This window comes from Lissotriton vulgaris, chromosome 1_1, assembly GCF_964263255.1.
Source record: "Lissotriton vulgaris chromosome 1_1, aLisVul1.2, whole genome shotgun sequence".
Lineage (NCBI taxonomy): Eukaryota > Metazoa > Chordata > Amphibia > Caudata > Salamandridae > Lissotriton > Lissotriton vulgaris.
The window spans coordinates 34,031,795-34,058,299 of NC_141685.1; the positions used below are offsets into that span (position 1 = coordinate 34,031,795).

The window sequence follows — 26,505 nt, forward strand, 5'->3', positions numbered from 1 at the left end:
GAGCATGAACATCTGAATGTTCCACCCACGACCTATCCTCTGGGCCAAAACCCTTCCAGTCTACAAGATAGAAGATTTTCTCTAGAATGGACTTTGAAACTAGGATTCTTTTAACTTCAAATTCTTCTTGTCCTTTCACTAAAATAGGTTCTCTGTTTCTCAATTCTTTCAAATGGGGTGAAACCTTTTTAAGAAGAGAAACATGAAACACTGGGTGTATTTTTAGCTGTGGTGGTAGTTTTAGTTTGAAAGTTACTGGATTCACTACTTGCTCCACAGGAAATGGACCTATAAATCGGGGTTGAAACTTTTTCCTTTAAGCTTTAGGTTTCTAATGCTTAACCAAACCCATTCCCCTTTACTCAAATCTGGTTCAGGTCTTCTTTTTCATCTGCACTTTGCTCGTAGCGTTCCTTAGCTTTCATTAAGTTCTTGGTGGCAGACTCGTGTACCTTGCTAAGATGCTGTACAAAGTTTTGTGCTGCAGGCACCAACACTTTTTGAAAGGAAACCTCAGAATTCGGATGCCTTCATAATTCAAGTAGAAAGGGGGAAAACCAGTAGAGGCATTCTTAGCATTATTATGTGCAAACTCTGCAGTCCTAAGAAGATCAAGCCACTCTTCTCCCTCTTGATCCTAAAGAAACAGTCTGAGATACTTTTCTAACTCTTGATTTGCCCTTTCAGTTTGACCATCTGTTTGTGGATGAATCCTTGTTGGGTAACGTGTCTCAATTCCCAAACCTCTTGGGTAAGCCTTCCAACAATGGGATAGAAATTGAGATCCACGATCTGTCATCAAAACCTTTGGAATACCATGTATCTTAATAACACGTTAATTGAATTGTGTGACTATATGTATTGCAGATGACTTCCCTTTCAGGGCAACAAAATGCGCCATTTTTGATAAGGAGTCTTCCATGGGTAATACTGAACTGAATCCCTGACTAGAAAGCAATTTAACAATCAAATCCATAGTCACAGAGTGCCAGGAAAATGGAGGGGTAGGCAAAGGTCTTAATAAACCCTGAGGAGCCAGCTTATTTGTCTTCCCCATTGTTCAAATCTCACAGCCTTCCACATAAACTCGAACATCTTAGGACAACCCTGGCCACCAAAACTGTCTCCTTAACAACTCCTCCATTCAATGGATTCCAGGGTGACCTGCCGATGGACTGTCGTGACAGTCGATCAACGCTTGTTGTTGAAGTTCTTTGATTGGTAAGTACAAGGCCTTGGAATAAAACGGTAATCCATCGACAATTTCTTGAGTTGACTCCTTCTCTGCCCAGCTCCGCATTTCTTCAGAAGGTAAGGCTTCTTTGACCTTGTCTATGAGAGTTTTCTCACTAGTGGCTCCAACGATCTTAGTTTCAGGAATTATCTTTTGATCACTAATGGGACTCTTTCTTCCATCCGTGTCAATGCGAGACATGGCATCTACCTTTCCATTAATTCTTCATTGCCGATAAGTTATTACAAAGACATAATTGGCGAAATACAGGGACCACCTAAGTTGGCATGGTGTGAGCGTTCTGGCAGACTTCAGAAACTGAAGATTCTGGTGATCGGTGAATACCGTCACCACATATTTTGCTCTGACAAGGTAATGTCGCCATTCTTGGAAGGCATCTTTGATAGCGAGGAGTTCTTTATCTGAAATAGTATACGTTATTTCCACTGGTTGCAATTTTCTAGAGTAATATGCCACCGGATGCAACTGTTCTGTCTCTTTTTGTCCCTCTGAAAGTACCTCTCCGATTGCCTGTTCAGAAGCATCAGTCTCCAGGTAAAACGGTTGAATAGGATGCGCATGCAGCAGAATTGGTGCAGTGGTAAAACTCTGCTTCAAGAACTGGAAAGCATCTTCTGCCTCAGCAGACGTTCGAAAAGGTACTCCTTTCCGTAGCAATTTAGTAATTGGAGGTACCTTCAGGGAAAAATCTTGAATGAATCTGCGATAGAAATTTGCAAACCCGATGAAGCTCTGTATTTCTTTCACAGAGGTTGGAGGAGGCCAATTTAAGACTGCCTCAATGTTTTTAACATCCATGGTAAGACCTTCTGGAGCAATTACAAATCCCAAGAAATCCACAGGTTTCACTCCAAAAGCACATTTTTCAAGTTTTATGTAAAGCTTGCTTTCCTTCAGGCAATGCAAAACTCTTTTTACCAGTTGCTGATCTTCTTCTGATGAGGAATAAATCAAAATGTTGTTGATGTAAACAATCGTGCATTGATCAATGAACTCCTTCAGGACATCATTAATGAAGTACTGGAAGGCTGCAGGAGCGTTGCTCAAACTGTAGGGCATCACTTGGTACTCATATAATCCATACTTTGTTCGGAATGCTGTTTTCCATTCCTCTCCACTTCTCACTCAAATTAAATGGCACTCCCCATGTAAATCTAACTTCATGAAGATTTTGGCATCTTTTAGTTGATCTAGAAGAACTGAAATCAGGGGAAGAGGATAACGATTCTTTATTGTAATCTTGTTTAAGGCACGATAATCTATACACATTCTCAGATCTCCGTCACGTTTCGGAACGAAAAATAACGGTGAAGAAACGGGGGACTGTGATGGTCGTATGAACCCGTTTAAGTATTTCTGAATGAAATCTTCAGCTTCAGTAAGCGCATACATTCGGCTACAAGGAAGGTTAGATACATTTGTACCCTCAACAGCCCTAACTGCCTCACTTCTCTCTTTAGGTAATGCCTCAGACCAATTTTCGAGGCATATTTGAGGTCACAAAAGTTCCCCGTAGCACCGGAGTCCAGCATCACGGCCACTCCTGAAATAACTCGGTCTTGAAATCTTATAGTCCTCGTCAGAATAAGGTGTGGAGCAGAAGCTTGTAGAATATTGGCCACTTGATGAGAAATTGGAGTTGTGTCCTTGTTAGCAACCACCAGCCCAACTCCTTCTACTAGTGGTGGAGAGAATTTTCCTTCTTGAAGGTTTTTGGCTTCTTGGGACATTTCTTTACAAAATGTTCACTGATACCACAATAAAGCCATAGATTATTCTGTCAACGCTTTGCTTTCTCTTCTTTGGAAAGGGGGCCTCTAATAGTTCCAATTTGCATAGGTTCGACTCCATGTTCTTTGTCACCAGATTTAACAACCTCTGCGCTGACCCGTTCAAAGCATGGTACACTGGGCCGAAATTTGCATTGTCTTTCACATCTTCTTTCCGTTTGGCGATAGTCTATCTCAAAAACTAGATCAATCAAAGCTGAAACTTCTGTAGGGCGATTTGGGATCTGTGACACAGCATCCTTTAACCGCATCGCTGCGGCGCTGTTTCCCCCCGATGCTGACCGTTTCCGAAACGGGCGTGGTCATGACGGAACGGTTCCGTCATCCGCGCAGCTCAGCCGACGCCCATGACGGAACCGTTCCGTCATCAGCGTGGAAGGGGTTAAGTCATCTTTCAAACCCCGATAGAACAAGGCTGCCCTTTTGGCCTCCGGCCATTCAGTTTCTACAACAAGTTTGTTAAATTGGGCCAGGTAAGTGACAAGCTCTCGATTCCCTTGCCTCAACTCCAGTAATTCATTATCCGACGATCAAAAATTCACAAAAACTCTTTCTTGAATTCCTCGAAGTTATATAAAATTGAGCAGTCTTGGGTGACCAGGGGCATTGACCACGAAGCTCCGTCTCCATTGAGTTACGACAAGATGGAAGCTCTACAAGATTGTGCATCTGGGAAGACAGAGGGCCGACACATGAAGTACAATGAGCACTGAGTTAAGAAATGTGGGCCTTCATTTAAAATTTGATTACCAAATTTTTCTCCCTGACTCCTATCAACTCTTGTTGAATCTCCTTAAGAATATTTCCTTTTTTTTTTAATTGAACCCTTTAGCCATTCTGCTCAGGTGAATATTGACGTGGGCACCTCACTCTGTTAAGGGTCGTGGTTACTCACAGTGCCAACACTCCCAGGAGCAGAACTATGACATTTTCCAAATTCCACCACTGGTTTTCCCACAGCCACCAACTGAAGAGTTTACTAGTGGCCGTGTGAACCCAGCCGGGGAAAAGGGGAATGGAACAGAGAAGAGACTTCCTGACCATCTGGCTCTTCCACTCTAGTTCTTCCTTTCTGCCGTACTCCGTTTTATGCCTTTTTTTTACTCCCTCTTCAAGCATGAGTGGAAATCGATGTAACAGAAAAGCACACCATTACTAATTTCCTTCAATTCCTTCTCCACTTTCTTACTCTCTCACTCTATATATATATAGATTTCCTTACCCAGAGAGCCTATGGCTTTTGCTCCTAATCTAGTCTTCAATATAAGTATTTTATTCTTTTGTAACCTGCATTATAAACAACATTTTCGCACCCTTTAACTCTGTGAGTTCATTTATTCTTTTCACTCATTCGTTCATTCACTCACTGCCTTTTATTTTTATCTTCTGAATTCTTCTTACTTCTCCCTTAGAAACCTTCTGGAGCCTCCGTCATCAACCAAGCAACGAAGAAACCAGGAACTGAAGTATTCAATGGGTAAGTGTTAATTCTTCTCTTTATATTTCTTTTTTCCTATTTACTTTAAATTGGTATTTCTCTCTAGTTCTAAATTACCGAACTAACTAACCGACGCACCAAAGCGCTCGAACATGCGCCTAAGCCTGGCACAAAATTGTGCTATTTCTATCTAACTAGACTACAGAAAGAACATGACTAATCTCTGAAAATCCATTGGTGCCTCGGTTCTAAAATCAACGGCGCACTTCACAGCTGGTCTAGACCTCGCGCCCGTGTCCAGGAACTCAGGACTAGACCGGCAACTTCCACCTCGGTCCTCCCTGTTGGTAGTATAGGGGAGAATGCCCGGTTCCGCGCTATAATCGCCAGCTACCTTTTGTGAGCGGGTGATCTTTGCAATGCCGGTTCAGTGGCAGATACTGCGAGACAAAGAGGAGCTTTAATTACTTTTTGATGCACCCTGACACTTGTCCAGGGGGTGCAGAAGAGGTGAGGTCTGTACTGTGCTAAGGAGGAGAGACCTGTCCTGGGCTGGGGGTGCAGTGGAGGTGCGGCCTATCCAATGTAGGAGTAAACCTCAGCAAGGCCTACCAGTGCAAGGGGTTCGCCCTGCTCTGCACAAAGTCCTCAGACCATAGGAAGAAGTTGGCACAGAAACTGGAAAATAGAAAAGTATAGTTTATTAACCTCCGAAGGTGGTACTACAGTCCGCACAACACCCTTCAGTATTGTATGGAGTAGCACACCGAACTAAAGCACATGGCCCCTTTTATACACAAAGAGGGGGCTCAAAGAAGGAGGTACAAAACACAAGAATGAGTTTTATGTACATATATGGACATTTTAGAAGCACAATCGATGAGTGGGCGGAGTTAACGGTTCTCGAGACCTTTGAAAACACATTCCTATCTGGAACGAATTACTAACAGCTGCAGACTCTACTGGGCATGCGCTAAAACAGAAGATACTAAATATAGCCTGTTGCTGGGCAGATTTTGAGCGCAGTTAACAAGCAAGTAGGACAAAACACACAGCGAGCACATGGCAGCATATGACAGACAAAATGGGTGCCGCAAATACAAAATGGAGTCGACTGAATTGTTACGATAGTTGCCAAATACAGCATGTCTTCTGCTAATGCTTAATCTAATCGCTGTCAAATTACAACAGACGACCCTTTCAGCATTAGCTGAAGACATTCAACTTCCTGGGATAGTCTAAATATTCATCCTGTATATCAATTTTCATCATTTCACCTACTTCTTTGTCTAAAATACTTTGTACTTTCATATCTGCAGTATTTTTTTCCTAGCTGGTATACAAGCAGTAATGCACATAGAGCATAATATTGGACCACATTGCACACATATACAACATGTAAAGATTATCGCAATTATGATACATAGGACAGTCAATATTTTCCAGCCCCAAGCCGAAACTAGAGTCCAAAACCATCCCGCAAAATTCCAAGTACCATTTTCTGTATTTATTTCTGCAACAACCTTATGGAGTTTATTTATCGCATTATACACTGACGGTGTGTGATCAGGGATGAACACACAACCACTACTACCAATGATGCAACATGCACCACCTCGGTCAGCAAGCATAACATCTAGCACCATCCTGTTCTGGAGTGCAACAACTCTAGCAATTTTCAGTTCTTCAGTAATATTTCCAAGTGCTAAAGCTGCCTGATTTGTAACAGCTTCCACAACCCTAGTCAATCGTCGCACTTTCCTACTATTTAATGCAGCACCTACAAAAAAGAACAGTCCTAGATTAAAGTCCACATATTGCTGTAAACTAGTATCTGTTTGATCTACATCATCTGTACTTAATGTCCTTTTATACCGATTCATAGTAATATTACTAAACAGATCTGGATTTTCAGACGTTTAAACAGATTCCTTCTTTATTTACAGAAAGTTACACTGGGACAGCAGAGGTATTTATTTCTCACCTTCATGCTTGATCCACTCGGGGCTCTAAGGTTTGGGACTTATGAGCCCATCATGACCCCCAGACCAGAGCCCGCGCCTTGAGAGCCCATCATGACCCCCAGACCAGAGCCCGCGGCTTGAGAGCCCATCATGACCCCCAGACCAGAGCCCACGCCTTGAGAGCCCATCATGACCCCAGACCAGAGCCCACGCCTTGAGAGCCCATCATGACCCCCAGACTAGAGCCCGCGCCTTGAGAGCCCATCATGACCCCCAGACCAGAGCCCACGCCTTGAGAGCCCATCATGACCCCCAGACCACAGCCCGCGCCTTGAGAGCCCTTCATGACCCCCAGACCAGAGCCCGCGCCTTGAGAGCCCATCATGACCCCCAGACCAGAGCCCGCGCCTTGAGAGCCCATCATGACCCCCAGACTAGAGCCCGCGCCTTGAGAGCCCATCATGACCCCCAGACCAGAGCCCGCGCCTTGAGAGCCCATCATGACCCCCAGACCAGAGCCCGCGCCTTGAGAGCCCATCATGACCCCCAGACCAGAGCCCACGCCTTGAGAGCCTTCATTCGGATCAAACGCACAGACACGGGTTCCACACTTAAAATTACGAAGGATTTTGTGCACCAGGGCTATAAGGAGGTCATTTTGCCATTGGAGTTTTATCTAGATTCGCGCTCTCCATCGTATACTGAATTTTAGATGCTTTTTTTACATGTATCTTCTCAACAAGGTTAGGTTACCATTGTCTGTATACCTAACATAGACAATCCCCTTAGTTTATATGCGCTGTGGCCGTATTTCATTTTACAAAAAATAATACCAATGACTGAGAAGGATGTGACTTCTATTTAGATCATGGTTCTCTACCTTTATTTTATTTTTTACACAGCCTTGAGAAAGTCGCAGGATCACACCCTGTAGCGCCGAAACATGTGTTGGTTGTGCCCGAGAACACCAGAATAAAACACGAACAAGACAAAAGAAAGAAAGAATTGTGTATATTCTGTGACTCATTTACTGTACTTGTTTTTAACTTGGAGGGAAACCACATCTTACTTAAATACGTGTGCTGGGGAGTTGATTTTCACAGAGGTGCAGAGGAGGTGAGGCCTGTCCCGCGGGGGTGCAGAGGATGAGAGGCCTGTCCAGGGATGCTGAGGAGGTGAGGCCTGTCCAGGGTTGCAGAGGATGAGAGGCCTGTCCAGGGGTGCAGAAGATGAGAGGCATGTCCAGGGGTGCAGAGGAGGAGAGGCCTGTCCAGGGGTGCAGAGGAGGAGAGGCCTGTCCATGGGGTGCAGAGGAGGTGAGGCCTGTCCATGGGGTGCAGGGGAGGGGAGGCCTGTCCAGGGGTGCAGAGGAGGTGAGGACTGTCCAGGGGTGCAGAGGAGGTGAGGACTGTCCAGGGGTGCAGAGGAGGTGAGGCCTGTCCAAGGGGCAGAGGAGGTGAGGCCTGTCCAGGGGTGCAGAGGAGGTGAGGCCTGTCCAGGGGGCAGAGGAGGTGAGGCCTGTCCAGGGGTGCAGAGGAGGTGGGGCCTGTCCAGGGGGCTGCAGAGGAGGTGAGGCCTGTCCAGGGGTGCAGAGGAGGTGAGGCCAGTCCAGAGTGGTGAAGAGGAGGTGAGGTCTGTCCAGGGGGAGAAGAGGAAGGGAGGCATGTCCAGGTGGCAGAGGAGGTGTGGCTTGTCCAGGGGGCTGCAGAGGAGGTGAGGCCTGTCCAAAGGGGTGCAGAGGAGGTGAGGCCTGTCCGGGGGGGAGCAGAGGAGGTGAGGCCTGTCCAGGGGGGTGCAGAGGAGGTGAGGCTTGTCCAGGGGGGTGCAGAGAAGGTGAGGCCTGTCCAGGGGGTGCAGAGGAAGTGAGGCCTGTCCAGGGGTGCACAGGAGGTGAGTTCTGTCCTAGGGGTGCGGAGGAGTTGAGTCCTGTCCATGGGAAGGAAAACAGGTGAGGCCTGTCCAGGGGTGCAGAGGAGGGGAGGCCTGTCCAGGGGGTGCAGAGGAGGGGAGGCCTGTCCACGGGTGCAGAGGAGGGGAGGCCTGTCCAGGGGTACAGAGGAGCTGAGGCGTGTTCAGGGGTTGCAGAGGTGAGGCTTGTCCGGGGGGGTGTACAGAGGATTTGAAGCTTGTCCAAAGGGTGCAAAGGAGGTGAGTCCTGTCCATGGGACGAGAGCAGGCGAGACCTGTCCAGGGGGAGAAGAGGAGGTGAGGCATGTGCAGGGTAGCAGAGGAGGTGAGGCTTGCCCTGGGGGGCAAGGAGGGTGTGCAGAGGAGGTGAGGCTTGTCCCGGGGGTTGCAGACGAGGCGAGGCCTGTCCAGGGGTGCAGGGGAGGCCAGGCATGCACAGGGGGTGCAGAGGAGGTGAGGCATGTCCAGGGGTGCAGAGGAGGTCAAGCATGCAAAGGGGGTGCAGAGGAGGTGAGCCCTGTCCAGGGGGTGCAGAGGAGATGAGGCATGTCCTGTCCAGGGGGTTAGGAGCAGGTGAGACCTGTTCAGGGGTGCAGAGGAGGTGGTGCCTGTCCTAGGGGTGCAGAGGAGGTGAGGCATATCCGGGAGGGGTGCAGAGAAGGTGAGGCCTGTCCAGGGGGTACAGAGGAGGTGAGGCTTGTACAAAGGGTGCAAAGGAGGTGAGGCATGTCCTTTTCGTGGGGGTTGCAAAGGAGGTGAGGCCTGTCCAAGGGGTGCAGAGGAGGCGAGGCCTGTCCAGGGGTAGGAAAGGAGGGGAGACTTGTCCAGGGGGAGCAGAGGCGGTGAAGAGCAGGTGAGGCCTGTCCAAGGGGTGCAGAGGAGGCGAGGCCTGTCCAGGGGTAGGAAAGGAAGTGAGACTTGTCCAGGGGGAGCAGACGAGGTGAGGCCTGTCTAGGGTGAGCAGAGGAGGTGAGGCCTGTACAGGGGTAGCAGAGGAGATGAGGCCTGTACAGGGTGCAGAGGAGGTGAGGCCTGTCCAGGGGTGCAGAGGAGGTGAGGCCTGTCCAAGGGGTGCTGAGGAGTTGAGTCCTGTCCATGGGAAGGAGAGCAGGTGAGGCCTGTCCAGGGGTGCAGAGGTGAGGCCTGTCCAGGGGTGCAGAGGAGGGGAGGCCTATCCAGGGGTACAGAGGAGGTGAGGCATGTCCAGGGGTTGCAGAGGAGGTGAGACTTGTCCGGGGGGTGTACAGAGAATTTGAAGCTTGTCCAAAGGGTGCAAAGGAGGTGAGTCCTGTCCATAGGGAGGAGAGCAGGCGAGACCTGTCCAGGGGGAGAAGAGGAGGTGAGGCATGTGCAGGGTAGCAGAGGAGGTGAGGCTTGCCCTGGGGGATGAGGGGGGTGTGCAGAGGAGGTGAGGCTTGTCCCGGGGGTTGCAGACGAGGTGAGGCCTGTCCAGGGGTGCAGGGGAGGCCAGGCATGCACAGGGTCTGCAGAGAAGGTGAGGCATGTCCAGGGGTGCAGAGGAGGTCAGGGGGTGCAGAGGAGGTGAGCCCTGTCCAGGGGGTGCAGAGGAGATGAGGCATGTCCTGTCCAGGGGGTTAGGAGCAGGTGAGGCCTGTCCAGGGGTGCAGAGGAGGTGGTGCCTGTCCTGGGGGTGCCGAGGAGGTGAGGCATATCCGGGAGGGGTGCAGAGAAGGTGAGGCCTGTCCAGGGGGTACAGAGGAGGTGAGGCTTGTGCAAAGGGTGCAAAGGAGGTGAGGCATGTCCTTTTCGTGGGGGTTGCAAAGGAGGTGAGGCCTGTCCAAGGGGTGCAGAGGAGGCGAGGCCTGTCAAGGGGTAGGAAAGGGGGTGAGACTTGTCCAGGGGGAGCAGAGGCAGTGAAGAGCAGGTGAGGCCTGTCCAAGGGGTGCAGAGGAGGTGAGGTCTGTCCAGGGGTAGGGAAGGAAGTGAGACTTGTCCAGGGGAGCAGAAGAGGTGAGGCCTGTCCAGGGGGAGCAGAGGTGGTGAGGCCTGTACAGGGGTAGCAGAGGAGATGAGGCCTGTCCAGGGTGCAGAGGAGGTGAGGCCTGTCCAGGGGTGCAGAGGAGGTGAGGCCTGACCCGCGGGGGTACAGAGAAGGTATGGCCTGTCCAGGGGTGCAGGGGAGGTATGGCCTGTCCAGGGGTGCAGAGGAGGTGAGCCCTGTCCTGAGTGGTGCAGAGGAGATGCCTGTTCAGGGGGAGCAGAGGAGGCGAGGCCTATCCAGGGGGCGCAGAGGAGGTGAGGCCTATCCAGGGGGTGCAGAGGAGGTGAGGCATGTCTTGTCCATGGGGTTAAGAGCAGGTGAGGCCTGTCCAGGATACAGAGGAGGTGAGGCATCTCCAGTCTGGGGGTTAACAGCAGGTGATGCCTGTCGGGGGTACAGAGGAGGTGAGGCATGTCCTGTCCAGGGGGTTAGGAGCAGGTGAGGCCTGTCCAGTGGTGCAGAGGAGGTGGTGCCTGTCCTGGGCTGGGGGTGCAGAGGAGGTGAGGCATATCTGGGAGTGGTGCAGAGGAGGTGAAGCCTCTCCAGGGATATGCAGAGTGGTTGAGGCCTGTCCAAGTGGATGCAGAAGAGGCAAGGCCTGTCCAGGGGTACAGAGGTGGGGAGGCCTGTCCAAAGGGTGCAGAGGAGGTGAGTCCTGTCCATGGGGAGGAGAGCAGGTGAGGCCTGTCCAGGGGTGCAGAGGACGTGGTGCCTGTCCTGGGGGTGCAGAGGAGGTAAGGCATATCCGGGAGGTGTGAAGAGGAGCTGAGGCATGTCCAGGTGGCAGATGGGAGGTCTGTCCTGAGGGGTGCAGAGGAGGCGAGTCCTCTCCACGGGTGCAGAAGAGGTGAGGCTTGTCCTGGTGGTGCAGAGTAGGTGAGGTCTGTCTAGGGGGTGCAGAGGAGGTGAGGCCAGGCCAGAGGGGTGAAGAGGAGGTGAGGCATGTCCAGGTGGCAGAGGAGGTGTAGCCTCTCCAGGGGGGCAGAGGAGGTGAGGCCTGTCCAGGGGGAGAAGAGGAGGAGAGGCATGTCCAGGTGGCAGAGGAGGTGGAGCCTCTCCGGGGGGGGGGCAGGGGAGGGGAGGCCTGTCTAGAGGGCGTAGAGGAAGTGTGGCCTGTTCCTGGGGTGCAGAGGAGGTGAGGCCTGTCCAGGGGTTGCAGAGGAGGTGAGGCCTGTCCAGGGGTTGCAGAGGAGGTGAGGCCTGTCCAGGGGTGCAGAGGTGAGGCCTGTCCAGGGGGAGCAGAGGAGGTGAGCCCTGTCCAAGGGGTGCGGATTTCCTTATCCAAAGTGCCTATGGCTTTGGCTCCTCTTCTATTCTACAATATAAGTATTCTATTCTTTGGTAACCTGCATTATAAACAACTTTTTAGCACCCTTTAACTCTTGTTACATAACATTTATTCTTTTTTACTCATTTGTTCATTGACTCTCTGCCTCACTTTCTTATCTTCTGAATTCTTCTTACTTCTCCCTTAGGAACCTTCTGGAGCTTCCGCTGTCAACCAAGCGACGAAGAAATCAGGAACTGAAGTAGTCAATGGGTAAGTATTAATTCTTCTCTTTATATATTTCTTTCCTATTTACTTTAAATTGGTATTTCTCTCTAGCCTACGCTTGGCACAAAACTGCACTTTTTCTATCTAACTAGACTACAGAAAGAACGTGACTAATCTCTGAAAATCCGTTGGTGAAGTGCGTGGTTCTAAAATCAGCCGGCGCACTTCACAGCTTTTCTAGACCTCGCACTCGTTTCCAGGAACGCAGGACTAGACCGACAACTTCTACCGCGGTCCTCCCTGTTGGTAGTACAGGGGAGAATGCCCAGTTCCGCAGTATAATCACCCACAACCTTTTGCGAGCGGGTAATCTTTGCAATGCCCATTTAATGGCAGATATTGCGGGACAAAGAAGAGCTTTGATTTCTTTTTCCTGCACCATAAAAGTACCCCTTCGCAAGTTTAAGCCTCCGGGCTGAGGTTTGTGAGGATTTTGCAAGTGAAAAATCTTCGTTGATCGGGGAGCATGAACATCTGAATGTCCCACCCACGACCTATCCTCTGGCCAAAACCCTTCCAGTCTACAAGATAGAAGATTTTCTCTAGAATGGACTTTGAAACTAGGATTCTTTTAACTTCAAATTCTTCTTGTCCTTTCACTAAAATAGGTTCTCTGTTTCTCAATTCTTTCAAACGGGGTGAAACCTTTTTAAGAAGAGAAACATGAAACACTGGGTGTATTTTTAGCTGTGGTGGTAGTTTTAGTTTTAGTCACTGGATTCACTACTTGCTCCACAGGAAATGGACCTATAAATCGGGGTTGAAACTTTTTCCTTTAAGCTTTAGGTTTCTTATGCTTAACCAAACCCATTCCCCTTTACTCAAATCTGGTTCAGGTCTTCTTTTTCATCTGCACTTTGCTTGTAGCGTTCCTTAGCTTTCATTAAGTTCTTGGTGGCAGACTTGTGTACCTTGCTAAGGTGCTGTACAAAGTTTTGTGCTGCAGGCACCAACAATTTTTGAAAGGAAACCTCAGAATTCAGATGCCTTCATAATTCAAGTAGAAAGGGGGAAAACCAGTAGAGGCATTCGTAGCATTATTATGTGCAAACTCTGCAGTCCTAAGAAGATCAAGCCACTCTCCCTCTTGATCCTAAAGAAACAGTCTGAGATACTTTTCTAACTCTTGATTTGCCCTTTCAGTTTGACCATCTGTTTGTGGATGAAACCTTGTTGGGTAACGTGTCTCAATTCCCAAACCTCTTGGGTAAGCCTTCCAACAATGGGATAGAAATTGAGATCCACGATCTGTGATCAAAACCTTTGGAATACCATGTATCTTAATAACACATTAATTGAACTGTGTGACTATATGTATTGCAGATGACTTCCCTTTCAGGGCAACAAAATGCGCCATTTTTGAGAAGGAGTCTTCCATGGGTAATACTGAACTGAATCCCTGACTAGAAAGCAATTTAACAATCAAATCCATAGTCACAGAGTGCCAGGAAAATGGAGGGGTAGGCAAAGGTCTTAATAAACCCTGAGGAGCCAGCTTATTTGTCTTCTCCATTGTTCAAATCTCACAGCCTTCCACATAAACTCGAACATCTTAGGACAACCCTGGCCACCAAAACTGTCTCCTTAACAACTCCTCCATTCAATAGATTCCAGGGTGACCTGCCGATGGACTGTCATGACAGTCGATCAACGCTTCTTGTTGAAGTTCTTTGATTGGTAAGTACAAGGCCTTGGAATAAAACGGTAATCCATCAACAATTTCTCGAGTTGACTCCTTCTCTGCCCAGCTCCACATTTCTTCAGAAGGTAAGGCTTCTTTGACCTTGTCTATGAGAGTTTTCTCACTAGTGGCTCCAACGATCTTAGTTTCAGGAATTATCTTTTGATCACTTATGGGACTCTTTCTTCCATCCGTGTCAATGCGAGACATGGCATCTACCTTTCCATTAATTCTTCATTGCCGATAAGTTATTAAAAAGTCATAATTGGCGAAATACAGGGACCACCTAAGTTGGCATGGTGTGAGCGTTCTGGCAGACTTCAGAAACTGAAGATTCTGGTGATCGGTGAATACCGTCACCACATATTTTGCTCTGACAAGGTAATGTCGCCATTCTTGGGAGGCATCTTTGATAGCGAGGAGTTCTTTATCTGAAATAGTATACGTTATTTCCACTGGTTGCAATTTTCTAGAGTAATATGCCACCGGATGCAACTGTTCTGTCTCTTTTTGTCCCTCTGAAAGTACCTCTCCGATTGCCTGTTCAGAAGCATCACTCTCCAGGTAAAACGGTTGAATAGGATGCGCATGCAGCAGAATTGGTGCAGTGATAAAACTCTGCTTCAAGAACTGGAAAGCATCTTCTGCCTCAGCAGACGTTCGAAAAGGTACTCCTTTCCGTAGCAATTTAGTAATTGGAGGTACCTTCAGGGAAAAATCTTGAATGAATCTGCGATAGAAATTTGCAAACCCGATGAAGCTCTGTATTTCTTTCACAAAGGTTGGAGGAGGCCAATTTAAGACTGCCTCAATGTTTTTAACATCCATGGTAAGACCTTCTGGAGCAATTACAAATCCCAAGAAATCCACAGGTTTCACTCCAAAAGCGCATTTTTCAAGTTTTATGTAAAGCTTGCTTTCCTTCAGGCAATGCAAAACTCTTTTTACCAGTTGCTGATCTTCTTCTGATGAGGAATAAATCAAAATGTTGTTGATGTAAACAATTGTGCATTGATCAATGAACTCCTTCAGGACATCATTAATGAAGTACTGGAAGGCTGCAGGAGCGTTGCTCAAACTGTAGGGCATCACTTGGTACTCATATAATCCATACTTTGTTCGGAATGCTGTTTTCCATTCCTCTCCACTTCTCACTCAAATTAAATGGCACTCCCCATGTAAATCTAACTTCATGAAGATTTTGGCATCTTTTAGTTGATCTAGAAGAACTGAAATCAGGGGAAGAGGATAACGATTCTTTATTGTAATCTTGTTTAAGGCACGATAATCTATACACATTCGCAGATCTCCGTCACGTTTCGGAACGAAAAATAACGGTGAAGAAACAGGGGACTGTGATGGTCGTATGAACCCGTTTAAGTATTTCTGAATGAAATCTTCAGCTTCAGTAAGCGCATACATTCGGCTACAAGGAAGGTTAGATTCAGGTTCCAAATCAAATTTTGCAGTCATACCTATGATGTGGGGGCAACTTCTTTGATTCTGATTCACAGTTTGCACCTCACACACCATCATTTTTTGCTTGCATAATAAAGCTGCTGGATTTCCATCTTGCTCTTTCTGCTTTTCTCCGAAGCAACTCTCCAACCAATAACTTGGTTGTGTTCAGTTAACCAAGGCAAACCCAGGATGAGTCCAAACTGCGGAGCATCGATCAAGTTAAATTGAATCTCTTCCTTCTGACCTTCAACAGAGACAAGTTCCACAACTTCTGTGTGACTGGTTATTGGGCTGGAAGATACATTTGTACCCTCAACAGCCCTAACTGCCTCACTTCTCTCTTTAGGTAATGCCTCAGACCAATTTTCGAGGCATATTTGAGATCACAAAAGTTCCCTGTAGCACCGGAGTCCAGCATCACGGCCACCCCTGAAATAACTCGGTCTTGAAATCTTATAGTCCTCGTCAGAATAAGGTGTGGAGCAGAAGATTGTAGAATATTGGCCACTTGATGAGAAATTGGAGTTGTATCCTTGTTAGCAACCACCAGCCCAACTCCTTCTACTAGTGGTGCAGAGAGTTTTCCTTCTTGAAGGTTTTTGGCTTCTTGGGACATTTCTTTACAAAATGTTCACCGATACCACAATAAAGCCATAGATTATTCTGTCAACGCTTTGCTTTCTCTTCTTTGGAAAGGGGGCCTCTAATAGTTCCAATTTGCATAGGTTCGACTCCATGTTCTTTGTCACCAGATTTAACAACCTCTGCGCTGACCCGTTCAAAGCATGGTACACTGGGCCGAAATTTGCATTGTCTTTCACATCTTCTTTCCGTTTGTCGATAGTCTATCTCAAAAACTAGATCAATCAAAGCTGAAACTTCTGTAGGGCGATTTGGGATCTGTGACACAGCATCCTTTAACCGCATCGCTGCGGCGCTGTTTCCCCCCCGATACTGACCGTTTCCGAAACGGGCGTGGTCATGACGGAACGGTTCCGTCATCAGCGCAGCTCAGCCGACGCCCATGACGGAACCGTTCCGTCATCAGCGTGGAAGGGGTTAAGTCATCTTTCAAACCCCGACAGAACAAGGCTGCCCTTTTGGCCTCCGGCCATTCAGTTTCTACAACAAGTTTGTTAAATTGGGCCAGGTAAGTGACAAGCTCTCGATTCCCTTGCCTCAACTCCAGTAATTCATTATCCGACGATCAAAAATTCACAAAAACTCTTTCTTGAATTCCTCGAAGTTATATAAAATTGGGCAGTCTTGGGTGACCAGGGGCATTGACCACGAAGCTCCGTCTCCATTGAGATACGACAAGATGGAAGCTCTACAAGATTGTGCATCTGGGAAGACAGAGGGCCGACACATGAAGTACAATGAGCACTGAGTTAAGAAATGTGGGCCTTCATTTAAAATTTGATTACCATATTTTTCTCCCTGACTCCTATCAACTCTTGTTGAATCTCCTTAAGAATATTTCCAATTTGTTTTTAATTGAACCCTTTAGCCATTCTGCTCAGGTGAATATTGACGTGGGCACCTCACTCTGTTAAGGGTCTTGGTTACTCACAGTGCTAACACTCCCAGGAGCAGAACTATGAGATTTTCCAAATTCGGAGCAGAACTATGACATTTTCCAAATTTAACCACTGGTTTTCCCACAGCCACCAACTGAAGAGTTTACTAGTGGCCTTGTGAACCCAGCCGGGGAAAAGGGGAATGGAACAGAGAAGAGACTTCCTTACCATCTGGCTCTTCCACTCTAGTTCTTCCTTTCTGCCGTACTCCGTTTTATGCCTTTCTTACTCCCTCTTCAAGCATGAGTGGGAATCGATGTAACAGAAAAGCACACCATTACTAATTTCCTTCAATTCCTTCTCCACTTTCTTACTCTCTCACTCTATATGTATAGATTTCCTTACCCAGAGAGCCTATGGCTTTTGCTCCTAATCTATTCTTCAATATAAGTATTTTATTCTTTGGTAACCTGCATTATAAACAACATTTTCGCACCCTTTAACTCTGTGAGTTCATTTATTTTTTTTCACTCATTCGTTCATTCACTCTCTGCCTTTCTTTCTTATCTTCTGAATTCTTCTTACTTCTCCCTTAGAAACCTTCTGGAGCCTCCGTCATCAACCAAGCAACGAAGAAACCAGGAACTGAAGTATTCAATGGGTAAGTGTTAATTCTTCTCTTTATATTTCTTTTTTCCTATTTACTTTAAATTGGTATTTCTCTCTAGTTCTAAATTACCGAACTAACTAAGCGACGCACCGAAGCGCTCGAACATGCGCCTAAGCCTGGCACAAAATTGCGCTATTTCTATCTAACTAGACTACAGAAAGAACATGACTAATCTCTGAATATCCATTGGTGCCTCGGTTCTAAAATCAACGGCGTGACTCACAGTTGGTCTAGACCTCGCGCCCGTGTCCAGGAACTCAGGACTAGACCGGCAACTTCCACCTCGGTCCTCCCTGTTGGTAGTATAGGGGAGAATGCCCGGTTCCGCGCTATAATCGCCAGCGACCTTTTGTGAGCGGGTGATCTTTGCAATGCCGGTTCAGTGGCAGATACTGCGAGACAAAGAGGAGCTTTAATTACTTTTTGATGCACCCGGACACTTGTCCAGGGGGTGCAGAAGAGGTGAGGTCTGTACTGTGCTAAGGAGGAGAGACCTGTCCTGGGCTGGGGGTGCAGTGGAGGTGCGGCCTATCCAATGTAGAAGTAAACCTCAGCAAGGCCTACCAGTGCAAGGGGTTTGCCCTGCTCTGCACAAAGTCCTCAGACCATAGGAAGAAGTTGGCACAGAAACTGGGAAATAGAAAAGTATAGTTTATTAACCTCCGAAGGTGGTACTACAGTCCGCACAACACCCTTCAGTATTGTATGGAGTAGCACACCGAACTAAAGCACATGGCCCCTTTTATACACAAAGAGGGGGCTCAAAGAAGGAGGTACAAAACACAAGAATGAGTTTTATGTACATATATGGACATTTTAGAAGCACAATCGATGAGTGGGCGGAGTTAACGGTTCTCGAGACCTTTGAAAACACATTCCTATCTGGAACGAATTACTAACAGCTGCAGACTCTACTGGGCATGCGCTAAAACAGAAGATACTAAATATAGCCTGTTGCTGGGCAGATTTTGAGCGCAGTTAACAAGCAAGTAGGACAAAACACACGGCGAGCACATGGCAGCATATGACAGATAAAATGGGTGCCGCAAATACAAAATGGAGTCGACTGAATTGTTACGATCGTTGCCAAATACAGCATGTCTTCTGCTAATGCTTAATCTAATCGCTGTCAAATTACAACAGACGACCCTTTCAGCATTAGCTGAAGACATTCAACTTCCTGGGATAGTCTAAATATTCATCCTGTATATCAATTTTCATCATTTCACCTACTTCTTTGTCTAAAATACTTTGTACTTTCATATCTGCAGTATTTTTCCTAGCTGGTATACAAGCAGTAATGCACATAGAGCATAATATTGGACCACATTGCACACATATACAACATGTAAAGATTATCGCAATTATGATACATAGGACAGTCAATATTTTCCAGCCCCAAGCCGAAACTAGAGTCCAAAACCATCCCGCAAAATTCCAAGTACCATTTTCTGTATTTATTTCTGCAACAACCTTATGGAGTTTATTTATCGCATTATACACTGACGGTGTGTGATCAGGGATGAACACACAACCACTACTACCAATGATGCAACATGCACCACCTCGGTCAGCAAGCATAACATCTAGCACCATCCTGTTCTGGAGTGCAACAACTCTAGCAATTTTCAGTTCTTCAGTAATATTTCCAAAGTGCTAAAGCTGCCTGATTTGTAACAGCTTCCACAACCCTAGTCAATCGTCGCACTTTCCTACTATTTAATGCAGCACCTACAAAAAAGAACAGTCCTAGATTAAAGTCCACATATTGCTGTAAACTAGTATCTGTTTGATCTACATCATCTGTACTTAATGTCCTTTTATACCGATTCATAGTAATATTACTAAACAATTTAAGATCTCGATGATATGATGCAGGTGCTAAAAATACAGGGGGCTATAAAAAACGATACATAACATACACCCGACCACCCAGCTGGTAGTCGGTAATACCCATAACTGCCACATACAAAGTATGTGTTATGTGAAGCTAGGAAAGAACTATAATTTATTCTATCTATATTCAAAACGGTAATGCAGTCACTTATTCCAACAGGAATCTGTCCAACACTTTGTACACATAAGTTAGCTTTAGTCTTTGTAACAGAAATCACAAAGCGTTCACTTTTGGCAGAGTCTCTTGTGTTGATGAAGACATATGGCATTGAAATATTGTCCGGTCGGTATTCCTCCCATTCCCATTTAGTTCCATTAGCTTGAGGATTTGTCTTGATAACACTCTTTACTCAAACGGAAAAGAAGTCCACCTACTGTAGGCTTTCTGGTTGCAAACAAGAGAGTGAACCAGGCTCGACAAGAGCCATTATGTGAGAAAGGAAAAGGTATAAAAGGTGTTCCTCCTTTCTTTTGATGAACAGGCATCATCCCACATACCCAACTATTGGTTGTGTTTGTAGCATAATGAGTATGATGCAGAATCTGAATAAAAGTGTTGTTGAGATGAGATTGATGATGCTTCTGCTCCTGATACGGGAGCGTAAAGAAGAAGTGCTCCTCCGGTATTGGCGTAGTAGCAACAAACAACTCACGAGCAGGAGTTGTCTTCTCAACAGACCAAGTGATTGTCGCCATAATCACCAAAGCAGCAATAAACCCTATAGCACAAAAAATCTTCTTTCTCTCCATTTCAATAACAGCACTAGACCATTCTTTCAGAAACTAAAGTAGTCGTCAGAGCTCTTACCCCTGATTAACCGTTGATTTCTTCACCACGGGCCAAGACGGGTGTCACTACTCTAATGCATGGCTGATCCCCTCCCCCCTTGCCACATCGGCTCTCCGTTTCACTGACCCAGGGAATGCTCAGACAACTTTCACAGGTACTGCAAACTCCTTCCTTGGCCTCAAATTATATCTCGATGCACCAGGGATTGTCGGGTCCGGGAAGAACTCATCAGATCCGTCAGGTGTCACAGCGTGGCCTTTCTCCGCAGTCAAAACCTCTCGATGGTGGGTCAACACAGCAGGCTCCACCAAGGCATGAAGTACTCTCCGGCAGTGAGTACTGTGGACCCAGTTCTTCCGATTCGTGACTCGAACCGCTGTCCTCGCATCAAGTAATACTTGCTCTGGTCCGCGCCACCACGGCTCCAGACTGCTCGACCTCTCGAATGACTTTACCATGACCAAGTCACCCGGTCGGAGTTCATGGCCTTCACCTGTAGATCTATCAGGAAGTGCCTCTCGAATCTGTTGATGAATAGAAACCAAGCTATCAGTTAATTGTGCCAAATAGTCACTCATTAAGACACAAGGTACATCATATACAGAACTTGTTTTAGGAACTCCCCAGATATTCATTGGCCTCCCGAACACAATCTCATAGGGAGTGAGACCTTTCCGGGAATGCGGCACTGATCTAATAGACAACAATGCCAGGGCAACGCATCTGGCCAAGTCAAAGAAGTAGAAGCTTGTATTTTCGCTAATTTCAACTTCAGAGTAGCATTGTATCTTTCCACTAATCCTGCTGATTGCGGGTGGAACACGCATGGAACTTCTGTTTGATCCCTAATCCTTTCAGGACATACTTGATAACATTCCCTATAAAGTGAGGTCCGTTATCACTCCACAAAAGTCTACAAACACCATATCTAGTAAAGAATTTCTTCAAAAGCACCTTTGCCCTAGTAATAGCAGTGTTTTCCTTTGTGGGGTACACCTCAATCCACTTACTAAAGGCACATACCACCACCAACACATACTTCAGATTATTGCAGCGTTCAAGCTGAATATAATCCATTTGCAAAACTTCAAAAGGTGCAGTTGGTGTAGCAAAACCTCCTGCAGGAGTTAGTGTCCCTTTTCCAGGATTAAATGCAAACCAATCATACATGATTGTACTACTCTCTTAGCTGTGCTAGCAATTTCTGGATGCTCCCAAACTTGCGTAAGCAATTTCACTATTACTGAAGCTCCAACATGTGCCAGCCCATGTGCCATCTGAACCATAGGTTGTACAAAAGCTATGGGCAACTTCCATTTATCCATTTTCTTATTTCGCCAACAACCTTCATCATCCAACTCTCCATCTTTAGACCATTGCTCCCGTTCTTTCTCAGAAGCGGCTCTCTGTATCTCTAATACTTCTTGCCTAGCATCGTGCCACCGCTCAGCTTGCGACTTCACTACATACATGGAAGTAGTGCTGGGCTGTATCGCAGTCTCATGTGCCACTCGATCTGCCAAGGCATTTCCTTGTCCCACCTTATCTGTAACTTTCTTGTGAGCACTACATTTCACAATAGCTATTCTTTTTGGGCATGTCAACGTAGTCAAAAGGTTATGCACTAATTCTCAGTGCATTATCTGCATCCCATGTGATGTCATAAAGCCTCTTTCCTTCCAGAGCAGGCCAAAAGCATAGCGGCTATCTGTATAAATGTTCACACACAAATCAGTACTAAGCTCATATGCTCGTGTCATAGCTATTTGTTCCGCTGCTTGAGCTGACTTCTGTGGTATGCGAGCTATCTCCACTATCATGTGAAGTGTGGTAATTGGGTATGCGGCTGAAGTTGTACCATCTGGCAACTTCAGACAAGACCCATCAACCCACAGTTCTCCATCTACATCTAGAAGGGACGTATCTTGCAAATCAATACGACCCTTTGTCTGTTCTTCAGTCAGGAAAATACATTCATGTGTTTCTTGTGCCTCAGCCTGAGTCACTGGAAATGGAAACAACGTGGCTGGGTTTAGTGTTGCACATCTCTTCAGTGTAATGTGAGGAGCTAACAGCGTCAGCTCATATACTGTCAGACGAGCACTAGTTAAATGCTGCGTCTTTGTTTGATTCAAAAGGGCATCAACAGCATGGGGTACCAGCACCAACAGTTTGTGACAAAACTATCCCTTCACTCTGGCATATTGACACAGCTGTTGCCGCTACTGAGTGAAAACATCCAGGCAACGCTCGAGCAACAGTATCAAGTACTGCTGAAAAATATGCACAAGGATGTTGCTTATCGCCATGTGTCTGCACTAAAACTGACAATGCACATCCATATCTCTTGTGTACGTACAATGTAAAAGGCTTCGTGTAATGTGGAGTACCTAACACTGGTGCTGAACAAAGGGCTTGTCGTAACTGTTGAAACGCATTCTCACATTCATCTGTCCATGGAAGGGGTATTGGAGTATCTTTTGTCAACAGTGCTAACAAAGGCTTAACAATGTATGAAAATCCTAATATCCATTGCCTACAAAAGTAAGTAAGACCAACAAATGCACACACTTCTTTCTGTGTAGAAGGTACTGGTGTGTCTAAAATTGCCTGAATACGATCTGATGTGAGTGCACGTCCCTCCTTAGACAAAAGGTGACCTAAATAGGTTACCATTGGTCTACAATATTGCAATTTCTTTCGTGATACTTTATGATGATGTGAAGCAAGGAAGGAAAGCAAAGACAGAGTGCATTTTTCACATTGCTCATGGGTATCGGCTGCCAACAAGATATCATCGACATATTGTATGAGCGCCACACCTTCAGGCAGAACAAAAGAATCTAGTTGTCATTTCAATGCTTGGCTGTAAATACTAGGACTCTCGGTATAGCCTTGAGGAACTCTACAAAATCTAAACGATCGATTATTCAAAGTGAAACCGAACAAATATTGGCTATCAGGATGAATTGGGATCGAAAAGAAAGCGTTCTTCAAGTCTATAACAGAGAACGTAGTTGCAGTTGGAGGAACTAGAGTAAGAAGTGTCGTGATGTCAGAAACCACTGGGTATTGTGGTACCACTATCTTATTCACTTCTCGCAAATCAATTATGAATCGATACATTCTAGAGTCAGTATCTATTGGCAAAATAGGGAGATTCGGACTGTTGCAGACATTAAATGGAACCTCCTCAACAACCCCAACTTCAATAAGATCCTGTACAATTCGTGTGAGTGCTTCCTCACCCTTCTGTGAAATTCTATATTGAGGCAAACGTGGTAACATTGTTCCCTCCTTTACACTAATATGCACCGGTGGAATAACCATCTGTCCCACATCAGTATCTGAAGTAGCCCACAAAGTTTCAGGGAGGGAAGCTAATGCAGTATCTTCTTTAACAAGGCAAGCTCTTTCCATTACAGGGTAATTATCATTCAAAATCTCACGTACTCCTTCAGGAGAACATCGTATTGTAGCTCTGAAATACTTGAGCATATCAAGACCCACAATATTATCTGGTGTATTCGGGGAAAGCAAAAACAGACACGGAGCAATGAATTTATCAACATGAAATGCAAGTGGTTGCGACAATGGGCTAAGGGAATGAGTTCCATCGAACCCTATTGATGTGATCGTTACGCCAGACAGGGGAGCCCTTGGAACCTATTGTTTAGACAGAACGCTACGAGTAGCTCCTGTATCAACCAGAAACTGATCAGTAGAACCCAAAACATGTGCTGTAACATAAGGACCCCTCTGATCTACTTGAACTTCAACTGATTCCTTACCCTATCCTAGGCAATCCTATGCATAAGCAGAATCATGTAAATCAGGCTGCGCATAATCAGACATTTGATATTGATTACGTCTGTCAAAAGTATTGAACCCATTCTGTATTCGTGCATTAGAATCAAATCTAGCGCGATCATTCGTATTTCCCCTAGGCCCTGAATATCCCACCCGATTTCTCATTTGTCCCCGTCCACGTGTATACTGCTGTGAGCGCAATGCTGGACACTCAGCTGCCCAATGCCCAGATTTCCTACAATACGCACATTGATCAACGGCCAAATTCGAGCGCAAGAAGAACCATAAGAACCACGTCCACCTCTATCATTATCCCTAGAAGGCGGACCATATACTTGGGCTAACATGACCGTTGTTTTTAACTCCTTAGACTTCTTATCCTCACTACCCTTCGCTTCTAATTCCTGACGCTCGTACTATTGAGCCATCGTCAAGAGAGATGCCGGTGAAGCTTTCACTAGCTTTCAAACGACTAACCACTCCTGGTAATAAATTCGCAACATATTTAACTACAAACCAATGTCGGCCCATATCGTCCGTTAGCAACTGGCCGCTAAAATCATGAAAGGCTTCCTCAAAGCGCGTAAAGAAATCTGAAACCGATTCATCTACCTTCTGCTTACACGATGCTAGAACAGTCCAATCAATCTTTTTAGGGGGATAATCGTTTTTAACTTAGTTAATATTGCGGCGGGCAGGTTCCCTTTTCTCGTCCTCTTGTTCTATCTCCTTCCATAACGCCCCAAAAACTGCACGATCATCAATTTTACGCACAGACCTCCACATATCAGGCGGTAATATGAAACCGAAAAATAAATCAATGTCAGCTAAAGCCATAGTACAAGAGTTAATAGCACCCTCAACTTCCTCATAGAAAGCAGCTGGATTTTTCCGCGGGTCAGGTAATCCTGCTTTAAGTGCCATTACCTCTTCCCTATTCCAGGGAGTGTATACCCAATTATAAATTTGTACCCGTTCCTTTAGGAGGAACATATAAAGGCGCTGCCTCTCGCATAGGCTTCGCATGCACTATCATTGTCTTATCCGTTTCAAAGATAGATGATTGCTTTCCGTCAGCCGAAACCGTCCGTGCAGCTGCATCTGCTTTCATTTTCTCCTCTCGTATACGGATCGCATCAGTTCGTACTTTGAAAAACCGTCTTATCGCATAAGCCACCTGGGGGAGAGTAAAAAGACCATCACGCATTTGTTTACAATCTGCTGCTACATCATCAGGTTCTAAAATACCAGAAACTTTCCGAAACATCTCAACAACTTCTCCAGCAAACGACTCAGTAAACTATAACTGTTCCTTTTCCTGCCCCCCCTTTAAGCTGTCTAAAATGTTAGAAACAGAAACAGTATCATGAAGTGCTTGACGAGCGATCTTTCTGAGTTCGGACGCACGATCGACCGACAGCATCGAGCGAGTGCCTCGTTTCTTTTGGTCCGAATCAGAATCCTCATCTTCGCCAGACGGAGCGGACGGAACTGCATACGGAGGCGGAGGACGATCTAATAACAAAAAATAATCCTGTGGTTTATTAAGGACAGGATAGAGAGGTTGCCATACAGCATATTGGCCAGATATCTGTAATCTGCGTTCCTTCTCCTGTCTCTCTTCAAATTCTTTCACTTCCTTCTTTCTCAACTCCTGTGCTTTCTCATACACACTCTTCCGCTGCTCTTTCTCAATCAACGCTTGCTCATGCCTCTCTCGTTCACGTACTTCTTTCACCCACATTCGTATACATTCAAAGATATCTTGTCTGGATTTCCGCTCAAACATACTGTTCCACGTACCCAATCTTTCACGAATCAAATGACCCATGCATTGGCCAACGTAACTCTGGATCCACACAAGTGTATTTATTCCATAATGTGTTGTACATGTACATTATAGAAGAAAGACCATGTTTAATATTCATATCCCTATTAGGCGTCCCCTCTGGTGGAGCCGGTTGCGATTCATCAAGTCTTAACCGGTTATCAATACAAAAGCAGCACATCCTACGAAGTGCGCTAAAAGCAGGCATGCCAAAAATAGTGCAAAATATGCAGTATTATAATCAAAGTAGCACTTACGGTATCTTTAATACATTGTGCCGTTCAAATCAAAATCGCAGTTTGGAGAAAAGTCTCCTCATTACCTGCCTATATGGGTTGCAACACATATATCCAATTCCAAATCATACCAATCATGACTAGTCTCCCAAATCAAATTGCCACAGCAAGCGTACCTAAAACTGCCTTGCCACTCCCAGGCTTCCAAAACCCACAGCAAGTACAGCACAACGGTTCTTACCAATCACAGGGTGTCCAGATTCCAACTGCCAAGTTCTAAATTCGACCAAACGGTCACTGCACGGCAAGTCAACAGAAGAGATCTCAGTCGAGGACCGGCGCCACCTGGATGGTCGGATCGGAAAGAAAGGAAAAACGCCGTGGGTGCCAAGACTCGGGTCTCTTCTGGCATGCGATCGCGTCCGCAGCGAGATTCCAATCCTTCGTCACGACCACTCCTTCGGGCATCTGAGTCGCCGATGAGCCCCACGTGTCGGGCGCCAATTTGTAGAAGTAAACCTCATCAAGGCCTACCAGTGCAAGGGGTTCGCCCTTCTCTGCACAAAGTCCTCAGACCATAGGAAGAAGTTGGCACAGAAACTGAAAAATAGAAAAGTATAATTTATTAACCTCCGGAGGTGGTACTACAGTCCACACAACACCCTTCAGTATTGTATGGAGTAGCACACCGAACTAAAGCA

At 46.3% G+C, this 26,505-nt stretch overlaps 1 protein-coding gene across 1 annotated transcript in view; it reads left to right on the forward strand.

The window, feature by feature from the left end:
• LOC147737074 (uncharacterized) overlaps positions 1-26,505 on the forward strand; it is a 127,359-nt gene that overhangs the window by 40,358 nt on the left and 60,496 nt on the right. Inside the window, exons 6-8 of the mRNA XM_086962834.1 lie at positions 4,458-4,522; positions 11,833-11,897; positions 17,171-17,235. The gene's annotated coding sequence lies outside the window, so the exon portion shown is untranslated. The remainder of the gene's footprint in view (positions 1-4,457; positions 4,523-11,832; positions 11,898-17,170; positions 17,236-26,505) is intronic.